Source organism: Protopterus annectens, chromosome 7.part0 (assembly GCF_019279795.1).
Source record: "Protopterus annectens isolate FY-2018-M chromosome 7.part0, PAN1.0, whole genome shotgun sequence".
Lineage (NCBI taxonomy): Eukaryota > Metazoa > Chordata > Ceratodontiformes > Protopteridae > Protopterus > Protopterus annectens.
The window spans coordinates 1874325040-1874341712 of NC_056739.1; positions in this window are offsets into that span (position 1 = coordinate 1874325040).

Sequence of the window (16673 nt, forward strand, 5' to 3'; positions counted from 1 at the left end):
TATTAGATTTAGTTTTTTGGTGGAACTTCTGCTTGATGTTGTGGGAGATTGGTATGTCTCTAAATGGGAATTGGATTGGGTGGAACATGTCTTTGCATAAGAAGTAAAGGATGCATTAGAGAAGGGATGGCTTCTAACTGAAGGAGGGGAGTTATCTGGGCTGTAATGGGGCTAGTAAGAACTGGTGGTATTGAGGTTTAGGTGTAGTTCAGTAAGGCCAGGGTTTTGGTATATGTTCCCACACAACTGAATATCTGAGTTAAGAAGCAAACATTTGGAATAATTCTTAAGGGTGGTTGTGAGCAGATGTTTTGTTTTGAGGGAGGGTGGAGGGGTAATCAAAGTAAAGCATTCTGTATTTAAGTCAGAGAGTAGTAGAGAGACTGAACAGGCTAGGAGATATATTGGAATAGTTATTATAACTGTCTAGGTTAAGTAGAAGCCTAGCGGGTGGGTTTGTGGTAGCATAGTTTAATTGAAAGTGATAGCATGTTAAGTGGGGGGAGGGCAATGCTAGAATATGAGAAAATAGTATAAGGAACAGCATTTTGTATACAAGAGTTACATTTAGCGAGAGATGTGGTAGAGGGAAAGAATTTAGGAAAAAGTCTTTAGATGGAAAAGTGAAGGAGCATGGGTGGTGTAAAAGGATAATGGTTGTCCGAGATATAACAAAATAGGTTAAGATGATTAAGAAATTAGGTAATACATTGTGGGAGGAGTTTTTAACTATCTTGCCATTGAGTGGTCAAACCAGATTGGGTAGGATGGATGAGAGACAGGATGAGATGATTAAGCGATTAGGTAATTATATTGTGGGGAAGGAGTTTTGAATTATCTTGATGGTGAGTGGTAAAATCTGTTAGAGGGTGGAGTATTGCGCAGAATAAATATAGAGTAAATAAGGGTGACAGAATTGAGCATGTGGTAGGGTAGCAGAGTAAGTAAGCTTGAGCTAAGTGAGGGAAAATGGAGTGGGATCCACCCGCTGAGAATGTTTAGAGATCCCAAAAGAAAAAATCAGTTGATTATACTCATAGCTATTCAGAACTTCAGCACAGCTATAAGAATATGAAAGATACAAAAGTCCAAAGCAAAAGAGATTTAGAGGGTATAGTACTTAACAGTGTAGGTAATATTCTTTGCTAGAGTTTGTTCCTTTGAGTTAAGTATGTCAAACTTTCTCTTGACGTGTAATGGGGAACACAGAAAGTGGGATGGAGTTTAATGATCAAATGGCAGATATTAAAGGGTGTTGCACTAATAGCCAGAGTTTGTTCCTTTAAGTTAAGGATGTTGAAATTTCCCTTTCAGTGTGATGGCAAAGGGAGATGGTGGGGTGCTAAACAATCGAATGGCAGCTATTAAGGGATGTGGTGCTTAAGGTTGGGAGGGTGGCCTAATTGTTAAGGTGTTTGCCTTCCAAACACAAAGTGCAGGGTTTGAGTCTCACAGGGGATAATTGGCTAGGCTTAAAATGGCTCGCAAGGGCAGTTAGCTTAGTACTAATCTATGAACATTATAGTATAATATTGTTGGACAGAGTTTGTTCCTTTGAGTTAAGGATGTTTGAACTATCCTTTGAATGTAATGGGAAAGGGAAAGGTAAAGGGTGGGGGGCGGGAGCTGAAGGATCAAATGGCAGCAATTAATACTATATTTAGCCAATACAGGCTATTTTTCTGCTGCTTTAGGGAAATTTCCAATTTATGCATTTATACAAAACTTTTGAACAGGACCTTATGAGATATTAGGTAGGGTAAAGCTGACTGTGTCTGCTTTACATGTGCACACCATTTACATTTAAAAATATACACTTATATAATGTATATATGGTAACATTGCCTGGGGTCTATATTATAGCATCAAAGTTCTCTAACATTGAATGTTATAATATCGAACCCATAATGCCGAATGCTGAAAACAGCGAAGGTGCAGGACATCGAATTCTTTCCCAGGGAAAGAATTTGGTGGGCCGTTGCTGTGGCTTCACTGTTTTCAGCATTCGATATGTTGGAGCGTTATGGGTCGGGTTCAGGTAAGTGTGTGATTGTGTGTAGGTTAGGGTTAAGGGGCGGGTTTGGTGATTTAGGGTTAGGGGCAGGTCAGGTAAGTGTGTGGTTGTGTGGACGTTAGTGTTAGGGCGCGGGATCAGGTAACTGTGTGATTGTGTGTAAGGTAGGGTTGGGGGGGCGGGTTAGGTGAGTTAGGGTTTGGGCGCAGGTCAGGTAAGTGTGCAATTGTGTGCAAGTTAGGGGGCCAGTTAGGTGAGTTAGGGTTAGGGCGCGGGTGAGGTGAGTGTGCGATAGTGACAGACCTTAGGGTTAAGGTTGGGTTAAGGTAAGTGGATAGCTAGTACTGTATGTAAAGTTTAGTTTAGGTGTAGGATTTTAAGTGTATGTGTGTGGATGGCTGTTTTTTGTGTGTGTTTGAGCTGTGTGTATGTTTCTCGGAATAGTGAATTTTTTCCCTGGGAAAACATTCGCTATTCTGACTGTTCGATGTTTTCACACTTCGGTGTTTAGGGTTCGATATAATAACATTCGATGTTAGAGAACTTCGATGTTATGATATAGACCCCATTGCCTGTGCATCTATTTTAGCTTAGACTGTTCTTGACAAGTTTATGTCAGGAAATCCCTGTTGTCTTGCAGTTGTTTAGCAGGTATGTGGTGAGTTCATAGATGACGTTACAAATGTTTGCAACAGTGAAATCAGAGATGGACTAAGAAACAGGTGTGCTGTCAGGGCAAGGTCTACAAAAACAAGAGATGGAACAGCCAAATGATGTATATGTGTCAGTTAAATCAATAAACAGCTGTATTGTAATGTGATCCATCCAAGGAATTAGATTTGTTTGGAACAAGTCATCCTTTCAGACTCCCAGGTGCAGCTTTGGGTTAAGAGGTTTGGATACCAGAGGCTGTAAACCAGGAAGAGGTTGTATGGATTTGGATGTGTTTCAGTACATTATCATATATAACAAGCTAGATGCTGACACTATAATAGGTCCAGTACTACCAACTATATTTTACACGGGTCTATATTAAAATCCTGAAGAGGCGTTACATCAAACGCCTCTTCAGCGACACATAAAGTCTGAAGTCTGAAAATAATGAAGGCTCAGTCCAGTGATTTTTTTCCGAGTGAAAGAAAAATCACTTGGCCTGAGAAGTAGATTTGCCCTTTACCCCACTGTAGTGCGATCTCGGACTTGGTATATTTAGTTAGGGGGTGTGGGGGATACAGCCCCCCACATTGGTGGGTGTCGGGGGGGAAGCCCCCTACTTAGTTATGTTTTAAATATTGTGTGTGTTTGGTACTAGTTATTTCTTTCCCAGGGAAATAAATCACTGTTTTGACCATTTGCAGTTTAGTGCATTCGGTCTTTATGTGTCAGTGAAGAGGAGTTCGATGTAACTCCTCTCCACGATTTTAATATAGTCCCAGTTTACACACACTAGTGTAGCAGGACATCAACAGTAGTCCAATACATTTCATACTAGCATAAACAGTGAAGTCAGTACACCATTGTATCACATAAAGCATAAATAAGAACATAAGGCAGTATGCAAGAATGTTAAACACACATTCTGCTTCTGTGCAAGGCTCATTGTAACCATACAGTGTATAAATAAGCAGTCAGTGAAGTGAAACACTTAAATAGAATCCGCCTACAAGCTACTTGATGTTTCAACAATACAGTAAAAGCTACAGATAAACTAGTAAGCAATATTTTGTAACATATACTACAGAGCTTCTCGCTGTTTCAATAACAGAGTAAAGCAATAAAAAGCTAAGATAAGCAAGAAAACTAGTGAATGCTTGAATAAACCAAGCCATCTCTTCACTGTTAAAACAAGCAGGAAAGGCAGAACAAGTTTAACCACATCAACTTAACCAACTACTACACTTATGTTGTAGAGCCCATCCATATCCAATTGTTCAAATCAGTATCTACCAATTCCAAAATACACCCTTCATGCGGTTTAAACCCTTCTTTGCTTTTCACAATAGCAATAAAATAGAGACCCTAACAAAATATTACTATTGTATGGGAACCATAGAGTTGTTGACCAAAAATTAGTTTATCTCCATCAGTATATCACAGTTTACCTTCTCTGGCATGCACACTGCATTGAGGACAAGACAGGGAGGGGATCCTAACTACTCAGCAGTAAAAAATTCAGCATTCAGTTAAGGGAAGCCTTTGAATGGCACAAAGCATCATGAGAAGAAGGAAAAGGAAATAAAAGGTGGGGGATCAGGAATCACTCACCTTCACCTGCTGAGAAAGATTGCAGATCCCAAAAGAAACAATCACGGTATTATACTCATAGCAAGTCAGAACTTCAACTCAGCATTTGTATACAGCTATATAGGATATTAAAGATATAAAACTCTAAAGCAAAACAGATTTAATGGGCATAGTGCTTAACAGTGTAGCATAATATTCTTAGCTAGAGTTTGTTCCTTTAAGTTAAAGATGCTGAACTTTCCCCTTGAGTGTAACAGGGAAAGCAGAAGATGGTGAAGCTTAACAATCAAATGTCAGCTATTAAAGGATGTGGTGCTTAACATTATACTATAAGATTGTTAGCCAGACTTTCTTCCTTTGAGTTAAGAATGTTTGAACTATCGCTTTGAATGTGATGGGAAAGGAAGAAGGTGGGGGGGGGGGGGAGCTGAAGGATCAAATTGCGGCGATTACAACTATATTTAGCCAATACAGGCTAGTCTTCAGCTTTTTTAGGGAAATTGCTAATTGATGCATTTATACAGAACTACCGAACAGGACTTTTATGGGGAATTAGGTATGGTAATGCTGACTATATCCTCTGTACATGTGCATACCATTTACATTTAAGAAGACACACTTATGCAATGTGCATATGGTTATAGTGCGCAGGCATCTATTTTAGCAATAACATACTCGGACTGATATTGTATGCTGTGCTTCATTAGTTTCTGTCAGGAAGTGCCTGTGGTCTTGTAGTTAGCATGTGAGTGCTGAGTTCAAATATGCAATTATGTAGGTTTGGAAAGGTGAGACCAGGGATGCATCCAGAAACAGAGGTGCTGTCAGGGCAAGGTCCAGTCAGACAGTGTAGGCTGTGTTTCATTAGTTTCTGTCAGGAAATCCCTGTGGACTTGCAGTTAGTTAGGAGGTGTACGATGAGTTCAAAGATACATTTATGTAGGTTTGGAACAATGATTCCAGGGATGTGTTCAGAAACAGAGGTGCTGTCAGGGCAAGGACTCCATCAATATAACACAACTTTACCTTCTGTGGTGTGCACACTGTATTGAGGACAAAAGAGGGAAGGGAGTCTAACTACTCGGCAGTGAAGACGTTGGTCTTTGCAAGTAGTTGATTTTATCTACAGCTAACTCAGATGAAGAAACTTAATCAATTCACTTTTCCTGTACCTTTTGAAAGTTTCGGGCACAGTATTTCACTCTTAACTGGTGCAGGCCTTGGAGGGACATGTTCTAAGAAGTGGTTTTGTAGCTGTCTAGGACAAAGACAGCAAGCATTTAACAGCCCTAGGTATTCCATATTAAGCTAGTTTCTTTCTACACTATTTCTGAGTAACATGCCTTGCCAGAATGCAGATATACTTCTCATTCAGTATGAAGATGACTTCACTGTTGTATTAGATGGCCTTTCTCTTGATTCTGTTAATTGAAGTGTGCAGTCTAGCTTCCACTCACAGTATCAATGTCTTGATGCAATTGCAGTACATCTGAACACCTCTAAAAGTCAATGCTATTCTTCTCCTAAAACTTAAAGTCATTTGCCTCTGATACTTCAACTATTTCTAGTATTGATGATACATTATTTCAGTCAGTCTCCCTTGCCTTGTTGGTCATTTAGAAAGTCCTTTTAAGCTTCAAACCTACATCAGCGATAATCAAATAATATTTGTCAAGCATACAAACACTATGATGATAAACACTGATCAATAAAATAGCAGATTATAGAGAGTAATCAAAGCAACAATGCTTGTCTTTCTTAAGGTCAGGTTGCTCATGACTAATTCATACATGCTTCCATTCTTTTATCTCTCCTGTAATTTACATGTCTTTTTTCTTGTATGTCTTATCCTTGCACCATAAAATGGAGAATGTATTTATTTATTTTTTGTTTTGCATCATGTTACAGTGGTAAGATACATCATTATTTGTTTATTTATTTATTGATTGATTGATTGATTGATTGATTGATTAATTTATGAAAATCTTCATTGATTAGATTTTAACCATCAAGACATTAATAGGCTGTCAGTTAATTAAATTTCTCCATAAGCATGCACATTTTCCTCAAAATCATGTTTTCCTGAATGATATTCCACAGAAGACCACTTTTTATGTACTGGTTGGTCAGCCTGTTGTTACTTCATAGCAAGTAAATAAAAGAAAGGCAGAAATAAAATACAGTTTGCAATACTCATTACACTGGCGCTACCAGAAGGCCTTTAAAATGTTTCCCTTTTAAGCTTGGGCAAATCTTCAGAAATAAGGTTTTAAATTTGAAAAAAACAATATTCAATTATAGTAGAAATGCTAGTTTGGTAATACTTAATCCTGAACTGGATGTTCTCTACTTGAAAACTGTTCTTACTTTGTAGATTATGATTTTATTTAAATAATGAACTAGACACTCTCTCCCACTTGGCTGAGACTATATTGTTTTATTCGATTTAATTTTATCTAACTGGACTTACTTTCTGATGACTTGTGTTCCTCATTCACAGTCTGTATACCTTTCTTCACCTTTCCTACAGTTGTACAGTGTTATTAAATGGGTTAAGCATTTAGTATTGAAATTTTCACCCTCCCATATATATTTACTGTAGCTTATTTACAATTATCTTCCACTCTTTCCAATTATGTGTGTATAGCTATATCTATATGTGTGTGTGTGTGTGTGTGTGTGTGTGTGTGTGTGTGCGTGTGTGTATATATGGGTTTGCCACATTTTATCTATGAGACACAGCGCTGACTGCAAAAATATCAACATCAAATGATCAAAAGCAATGTATCTGACATAGTACAGCCCTGGTGCAAGCATAATCTGACTTAAAAAAGACAAAGAAATAAACAAACAGAAACAGCAGAGAGAAGCCCTACACTCCTCTTGTGGGGGTCTGCACCCCACACCACCTACTAATTATATACATTAACTCTGAGATCACACAAACATGGGGAAAGTACACATTTCCCAATCTCTGGATTTGTGCAATGTCACACACCTGTTGGTCAACTGCCTAACTGACCATATGCAGTCGACTAGACAGCTGTCTACCTAACACACTTGATACAATCACAAGTATCTATAAATATATATATATATATATATATATATATATATATATATATATATATATATATATATATATAGATAGATATATATATATATATATATATATATGGTTCCCCTTCACATGACCGAATTTCTGTAAACTCGAAATTCATAAGCCCGAGGCCAGAATCTCGAATTTACAAAAACTCGAAAATGGGAAGGGGAACTAAAAAAAAAAAAAAGACACCTTTCTAATGTTTTTGCAGGGGGCTTTGCCCCCTGCACCCCCACACCCCCTTACTTAAATATTCCTACTCCGAGATCACACTACAGCGGAGGACAGGGAAATCTTCTGGTTTGCACTATATGCGTAAGCGCAAACTGGAAGATTTCCCTGTCCTCCGCTATAGTGCGGTCACGGAGCATTTAGATTTAGCTGCAAGGATGCAGGGGGATCTTGCCCATTGCAAAAAGGTAAGTGAACTCTTTTTTTTTTTAAGCCCTAAACTTCCCATTCACAATTTCGAGTGAATGGAAGTTCAAGATTCTGGGCTCGAGCTTATAGGTTTCGAGCTTCCATTCATTCGATCTTGTGAAGGGGAACCATATATATATATATATATATATATATATATATATATATATATATATATATATACATATATATATATATATATATATATGTGTGTGTGTGTGTGTGTGTGTATGTGTGTATGTGTGTGTTTGTATACACACACAAGTAGACACACACACACACACACTTTCACATGTATACACATGCACACACATTTATACATATACACACTCACACAAATATGCATATCATGGAATAAAGCCTGTTACACATCAAGTTTCTCTTTAATATCATGAAGACAATGGGGAAGGGGGAAGGCATCTAATGTATGGGTCTAAAAGAAGAAAGTTATAATTCACAAAACCAAAAAAGTGTTTGATTAAGTACAAAGAGTATTTGCTTAGGGGATGGCAATAGGCTTTCTCTAATTAGAGTTTTATGAAGCATTCACATTGGATAGACTTGAAGCTTAGCTAGCAACAAAATGAATAAATAAACGACAGAGACATATAATATTTATTATAATGAAAACTCTTAAGCTAGGCCGGGATTCACTAATCCTCCGTGTAAGACTAACTAAGTCTTACACGGACACTGCAGTGTAAGGGTATGATATCAGCGTGTCATGCATATTCATGAGGGCACGCTGACTCAACTCTAAGGCTTACACGGACCATGCATGAGTGCAGGGGGCATGTCAGACTGCCGAGCAGTCCAAATATCCAAGCCCCTGCAAGTGCATAAACAGCAAATGTCAACAGAAATGAGCGAATCCGCTCAAATGTCAACAAACCCAACACTACACTCCCCCACATTCTAAATCCCTGTACAAGTTAAAAATGTAAAGCTTACCTTTTTTTTTATGATTCCCGACATAGCTGCCCGTATTTGCGCGTGTATGCGCGGGTTTGCCCATTGCTTAGCTACAGTTAGCAGTGTAGACATCGAAGAGGATAATAAACTACTGATATGCAAATGAAGCCAAATGGCAATAGCATAGTGGTACAGCCCTCGCACAAAGAGGAGGCATTCCAGGTTTGAGTCTTGCCACTCCCCTCCCTATTTTCTGTAGGAAATGTGTGCATAAAAATAACTCCTGACATTTATCTTTTAAATCCCAGTAAAATGCATTGAAATGGCCTATGCGTTAGTGAACAATATTTTATATATATATATAAGAAGGTGGAATGGTCATGCATACTGATAAATGCATAAGTAACATATCTTAAGCAATGTGAAGCACTGCTAAGCAATGTCCACTAGTATTAAGCACAGTGAAGTATAATTGCTCATAGCTTAGCAGTGCTTTAACTAGCTCAATAGTTTTGCACGGAGCTGCGCACCGCACAACTAGCACAAACAAAACATGTTTGTGCGGAACTGCACACCACGCCAACTAGCACAATGTTGGGCAACGTCGGGAGCATACAGCAACATCGAGCAACGTTGGGCAAAGCTGAGCAAAGTCGGCTAAATACAGCCACACCCCCTATCCGGTCTGGCCAGTCATAAAATAAAAAGCAATGACAGGCCTCGAACCCGGGATACTGTACACCATAATCACAGTACTAAACCACTAAGCCATGACAGCTTTAAATATGGATGCATTTACAACACACTCATATATATCAATGAAAGTTTACCCATTGCTAAGCAGGTTTGCTCTTAGCTGAGATATTTTAAAACTGGCCAATCACAAATAAGTGCGGGAAATGAGGCATATTTAAGCTCCATAGGGGGGAATAATTGCCATAACTGGTTGTAGCTCCCATCTGCAGACAGTATGGCCGGTGCTGGAGAGGGCTCTCATTTTCAAGTGCAACGGTGGGGCATTGAGGAGTCAAAAGTTATGGTTTGGCTCCTCGTCCATCATCATGATGCAAGACTCCTGCAGGGCCAGTTCCAGGGCACGGAGTACAAAGCGGAAGCCTGGAACCGTTTAGCACATGATCTCACCAGTGTCACAGGCATCCCTCGGACTGGTGTGCAGGTCAAACACCACCATACAAACCTGAAGAGACGCAAGGATGACCAACTCAACCACTGGATACAGGAGGCCCGTGGAATGCCAAATGCCCCACTACTGAGTATGTAGCCATGGAATGAAGTATGTAAGAATTGCTATTGTAGTCTATATTATGGATAGGTATGTCTCAATATCCCTTAATTTACTTCACAGCTGCAGGTGTCCTTGCTGCGAATCAGCAAGCCTATGCAGATAGGCTGCTAAGGCTGTGCCACCAGGCAGGTTAGTAAATATTCTGCATGTGTGGTCATATAAAAGAAGTGAGACAGCGTGAAAAGGTGTTGTAACCCATTAGTAAAGGTATAAAAAGTGTGGAATAACTTCTCTGCATGTACTGTTTTATAAAATAAGTGAGACAGCATGAAAAGATGTTGTAACCCATTAATAAAGGTATAAAAAGTATTGAATAAAAGACCTCTGCATGCACTGATATATCAAATAATTGAGAGAGCCACTAGAAAAGTGTGTAATGTAATTAATAAATTTATAATTCCTGGAATGTGTCCGTGTCACTTTCTGTGATATGTTGTTGTACCCTTGCATAATAGAAATAGTACTATTGTACTAGTAGGTAGGCCCATTTAAAGTGGATGAAGGGAGTGCCAGTAGCTGTTAAGCATATATACAGTCCTCAACTGTCGGTTAATGGCCGGCATGTACAGGTTAATCTGGCACATGAGTAGCTTGTTAATGTGTTCCCCAGAAATGTCAGTATGCTGCTAGAAATGTAGGGGGTTGTTAACATATACCTGATAATGTCACCCGAACACATCCAGATATGTAGATACATAAATATAAATGAAAAATATAAATATGTAGCAGTAACATCTGCATCCAGGACGGTTTGTATGTCAGATACAGAACAGGTATATCAAGAACTAGCAAAACCCATTTCACAATTTAACGGACATTGCCTAGTGTAATAATACATGTAGGGGATATTTAACTGCAGTCAATAGGAATGTAGTGTAAACTATAAGTATAGATAAGTTGTTAATGGAGGTATCTTTTTACACCCCACTGTATGTGCATAAACAATGCAATTCCACACCTCAATGGGTATGTCTAATCTGATAACATTTGTTGGGACACATGTCCTATTGTTATTTAAATATTTGAATTTACTTCGATGCATGTGCCCTGTTCACATACCACAATCTCAGTGGCCTGTTGCCACCAATCAATCCTGCATGCTGTTGGAATGTCCACTGTTGTTCTATATATGCATGTTTTATGCTTGCTGTTCAACTGTTGGAACTCTGGTGTGTTGGGTTAATGGGAATACTACTGTATGCTGTTACAACTAAACTGGAATGCTGTTGGCTATTACTAACCCATATTGTCATTAAATCCTCCTAAATATAGAACGTATGGGAAGGCCGGTCCCAGTGGACCCACCTGTCCCACCTCAGCTGGCGATGACACCTGGCACCAGCATTTCCGGTGCCCAGCCCAGGATCCCCTCCTCCATTCCTCCTGTGCCACCTTCAGGTGGAAGCACTGCAGGGTATGGGGCTCGTCCCCCCCGTGCAAGGGTGGGCGGAGGAGGGCCACCTCTCACCCTCCGAATGGTCCGGGCTGTGGTGCGTAGGGAGATCCAGCATTCAGCCACTGATCCTCTACGCCAGCTTGAGGCAAGAGTGGCATGACTCATGGGTGAGCCTGCCCCTCCTACACATCCCTCAGCACAGCCACCCCTGGGCTGTGAAGGTGCAGTGGTGACTGCCCATGAGTGGGGATCTCAGTTCCACTGTTGCCATCTGTGGGCTCATGGGCTTGCAATTTCCAAACACCCTTCCCCGTCAATGGTGTTCACCCACCCCATGTGTCATACTCCACCCCTGTATGCATCTTGTTTGTCTTGTCTGTTTGCCTCCCCAACCTCCCTCCCAAAATATACCTACTTCCCCTACCCCACATTCCACTCTCACCAGAAAAAAAAATGGGCAATCTGCACACAAAAAAAAATGATGCCCCATACACAGCTGCCCAATTTGCACACATGTCTGCTGGACACAAACAGAAATTTAAATGGCATGACAACATACTTTGTTGTCCTCACCCCTCTCTAAGGGGTGGAAGGTTTCAAAATTCCATACAAATTACTAGTATATGCACAGCTGTTGCTGTTAAAGAAATGGGCAGCTATGGACCTTCCCTACACCCGTCCTGCACATTCCAAGCCGTTTTCCCTACTGTCTTTCCCTCTTTGTGCCCCTTTTTTCAACACTTTCATATCTCCCCATTTTCTTTTCTTTCAAAGAAATGAGCATGGGGGTTGGTGGGAGTAAGCACCTTTAAGCAGTAGTTAGTGTATTTGCGCAAATGTGCGCTTAGCTAAGCTTGTGTGTGCTTAGCTAAGCATCGTGCAAACCTGTTTACAACTGCTTAAAAATGCCTTTGTCACTCTGTATGTCAGGGCCCTTGTTTTGCTCAGCAGCAAAATAACATACCTCTGTCAGTCTCGAACCCCGGACCTTGTACACACTAGACTGCATGAAGTACCACTGAGCCATGGTAAACATAACAACAAATTGGTGCTGAAAGCAATATATCATGCATGAGAGTGAGTGAATGTAAAGGCCAAATAGGAATCCCATAACACAAATCCTATTCTGTGGATCTTTACCAGCAGTTCTTGTGGAATTTAATTACATGACAGTGAAAAGAGAACCAGCCATTATAACAGGAAATAATGTTACAGCAGCACTTCACAACCCCCACACAGTATTATAGCAGGACAAACACTAGCATATCTGACTAGGGTAGAGGCCATACTTCCCAACTGTGACAAAAAGTAAGAGTTGGACACCACTTGTACTTCAGGAAATGTGTATTAATCCATATGCTCTGGTTCTCTCAAAGTCTCAACCTAATGTTACTAATATTGTAAAGGTGTACCTCACTTCGAACTACTTTACCCTGAGTCTGTTCAAATATGTACCTGAGTGTTTGAGAGGCCTGGCAGAGGCAGAAACACACAGGCATATCAGCTATTCTGCTGTTACACACTGTGCAAATAGCTTTGGAAGGAGTTCCAGAAACATACCCTTATGTAAGAGTACAACACTGAAATACCAAGGGATGTAGCCATGTACTGGTAGCAACCAACTGTGACAATGCCATTGTTCCAGTGCTGAAAAGACTGGTGTGGTGCACAAAGAATAACAGGCTAATCTTGGGCTACCATCTGGATAGGTCCGCAGTTGGGAGCTACGCAGACAGACTACTTACCTTGGTAAACTAACAAGTACACAGCAACCCTTTAAGTCCAGCAAGATAAAGTTCACACATTAAGACATAATGCTTTCTGTCCTACTGCACCCCTACCCAAATGTACAATAAACCTGTATGTTCAGGGTCTACCAAGGATGTAGGTAGGCATAGTACAGAAATTTATACAGTTTTCTTGAGCAGCCTTTGCCAATGTCAACAGTAAAAAAGCACAAACTGTTCAAAAGTGAGTGAATAAATATTCACAGTATAGTAGTTCACAAACAGTTCATGCGCCAAATGAATACATCTCAATAACTACTTTTGTATGGCAGTAAATTGTATAAGTAGAAAATAAACTACATACTCCCATGTATCTTGTGTTAGCATGTGTAGGGGTGAGTACAATTCTACACTGACAACTGTGTAGTGGAAGTGGCAACATTCAGGTCTGAGTACAACAACTATATCACTGGCTACACCCCTGGCTTCAGATATAAGAACTATACCAACCTTCTGACTTACACAACGGTCTCCACAGCAAACAAGCATGGGCCCCACTCTGGAAAGCTGAAAGGGCTTTGCCTACCTGACATAGCAATTTATAGCATTGGGTTGCTATGACAGTGAGTACTGCAATTACCACACAGCAGGCTGCATGCAATTACCAAATGGTGGCCACCAATTGGTGCAGAGGCCATCACATGCACATGTGCAGATACTTATAAAAGCAGGCTGTACCTGCTGGCCACACATGCAATCATCCCATTGCAGACAGTGAGAGAGAGAGAGAAACACACAGAGACAGAGAGAGTGAGAGACTCACACCCCCACCCACACCAGTGGAAAAATAAAATATATAAACTAATAAAAAAAAAAGAAAAGAAAACGTAAAACAAATTTATTACATTCAGCCAAAGAGACAGCTAAGTGAAAAATATGAATGCATACAAAGGAAAGGTATGTAACAGATATGTATTTACTGGCATGTAGTAGATGTATTTGAAGACCACTCTACATACTTTGAAACATCAATATGTGGCAGCAGTGCGTATCTATGCAGAGATGCCCTGCATAACTACTGCCATGGACATATCAGTGTGTAGCTGTGTGCAGTGGGACATAACTGTGATATATGTAGCTCAGCATTAAAGATCAAACATCTGAACCATGTATTCTGTGTTCTATACAGTAGTGTGGACAATGTCTGTTTGGGGGAGTAGCGCATACAGCTATATAACCATGGATGTGACAGAGTAACAAATGCATGATAGTCATATCAATGTGTAGCTTAGCATTGGCAACAGCTGTACCAGGCTAGTATGGTAATTAAGAATTTGCAGCTATATATATATATATATATATATATATATATATATATATATATATATATATGGGTCTACTTCTAATGACCAAACGATTCCCGACACAGAAATCACCGACGCCAGAAAACCGACAACACACAAACCCGACAACACGAAACACCGAACACCATAACACCGACACACTACACGTAAACAACACAGTACACTACAACACATATCCACTAGCCCTAACCCAAACCCTAACCCTAAGGTCCGACACTACGCACACTCTCCTACCTGCACCTAACCCTAACTCACTTACACACCCAACCCCAAGCTCCGACACTACCGCACTCTCCCTACCTGCACCCTAACCCTAACTCACTTACACACCGAACCCCAAGCTACGACACTACCGCACACTCTCCCTACCTGCACCTAACCCTAACTCACTTACACACCCAACCCCAAGCTCCGACACTACCGCACACTCACCTATCACACACCCTAACCCTACATCCCTGAGTATTGCACACTTACCTGTCCGCTCCCTACTCCTAAATCCCTCACTATCGCATACTTACCAGGTCGCGCTTACACATTCCCCTTGTCGGTCTTCCGTCTGTCGGGATTCGAGCGTGTCGGTCAACTGCGTTGTCGGTCGTTTGGTGTCGGTGATTTCACTGTCGGCGAATCGGCGTTTCGGTCATTAGAAGTAGACCCATATATATATATATATATATATATATATATATATATATATATATATATATATATATATATATATACACCCTCTAATATTACTGTGTGCTCACATGTGACACCTGTTCATGTTGCAGCAAGGCACAACAGGTCAGCCGTGAGGTACATGGACTTACAACAGTGTCTTCCTTGTGTGTGTATGGCACACACATACGGAGAGATCTGTCTGTGTCAGATATATTAGCATCTGTACATGTGCATGGAGCAAGGGACATACTGCAACTGTTTGTGAAAGGTGGATACATATATGTTGTTGAAGGTTAAGAATAAAACACCACCACCTCCAGGCACAAATTAATCCGGTCCAGTAAGGTTTCAAACGGCTTTAATCCACACAAAGCAATCCACCAGTATGTGCAAACACGCAGTCAAATAGCAGCAATTGATAATGCTTTACACCAAACGTTTTCGTCTTTAACTTCATCAGTAACAACTCCATTTTAAAAAAACAGGCTAATATATGATCATAAAAATACAAACTGCCCAATCAGAAACAGTCAATTAAAAATAATTGCTATTTATAGCCAAAGCATGATCTACACAACTAAAATAAATGCTTTTTAAAAAATACTTTTGAAAGATAAACATCGTTTCTTGTAACAATTCAGTTTTACAAATTCTTTGTACACTTGGTTCAAATTTGATGAAAACATAGAATGTAAAACTATTCACCATAAACATTTTGTTGAAATATATAAAATGAACAATAGTAGTATGTGCAAACTTTATCATTAATCATCAAGAGTATAGCGCCATCTACTGTCATGAAATAATATCAACCTTTATATAAAAAGGTTGTTATGTGCATATTCCTATATAGGTTGTAGTGTGTGGAAAACCAGACAGCATACAGTGCTGGTATATGACATGTGGTGGTTGAACGCTCTGGGTATGATTTGTCAGGTTTGCAGTGTTCCAGCCAGTGAGGCCTGCTAAAGTTACATGGACTGAGAACACCTTCAATGCATTCCACACAACACTGTGCAATATTATGACATAACTGTATACCTCACAACCTTCCCATACTCGATATTCCCACCATGAAAGGTGGACTGTATATGTGCCTATATGTATATCAATATGTACACCAATGGATGTTCATATATATGTGTGTATATACACACACATGTATATATATAGAGAGAGTGAGAGAGAGAGAGAGAGAGAGACAGGGTCAAATGTACTGTAACAGATGCCTGGTGACAAAGCCATGGACTCAAGCTCAATGTTGACACTGCATTGGCATCCCTCCTTGCAAAAACTCAGTACCCATTAACTACCACATAGGTGGTAGTCTACTTAACACTGAAGGTGTGATAAGAGACCATGGGACACAGGTGGACAGTAGTCTCCCCTTTGATTGTCACAGTGCCACACTAGTCATGTAACCTGTACATGTCTACGTGGCACACATAATCACAAAAGGTGTGTCATCCAGGGAAGTATAGGTCAGTGTTCCCCTCTACTCCACACACAGAAAACCCATTA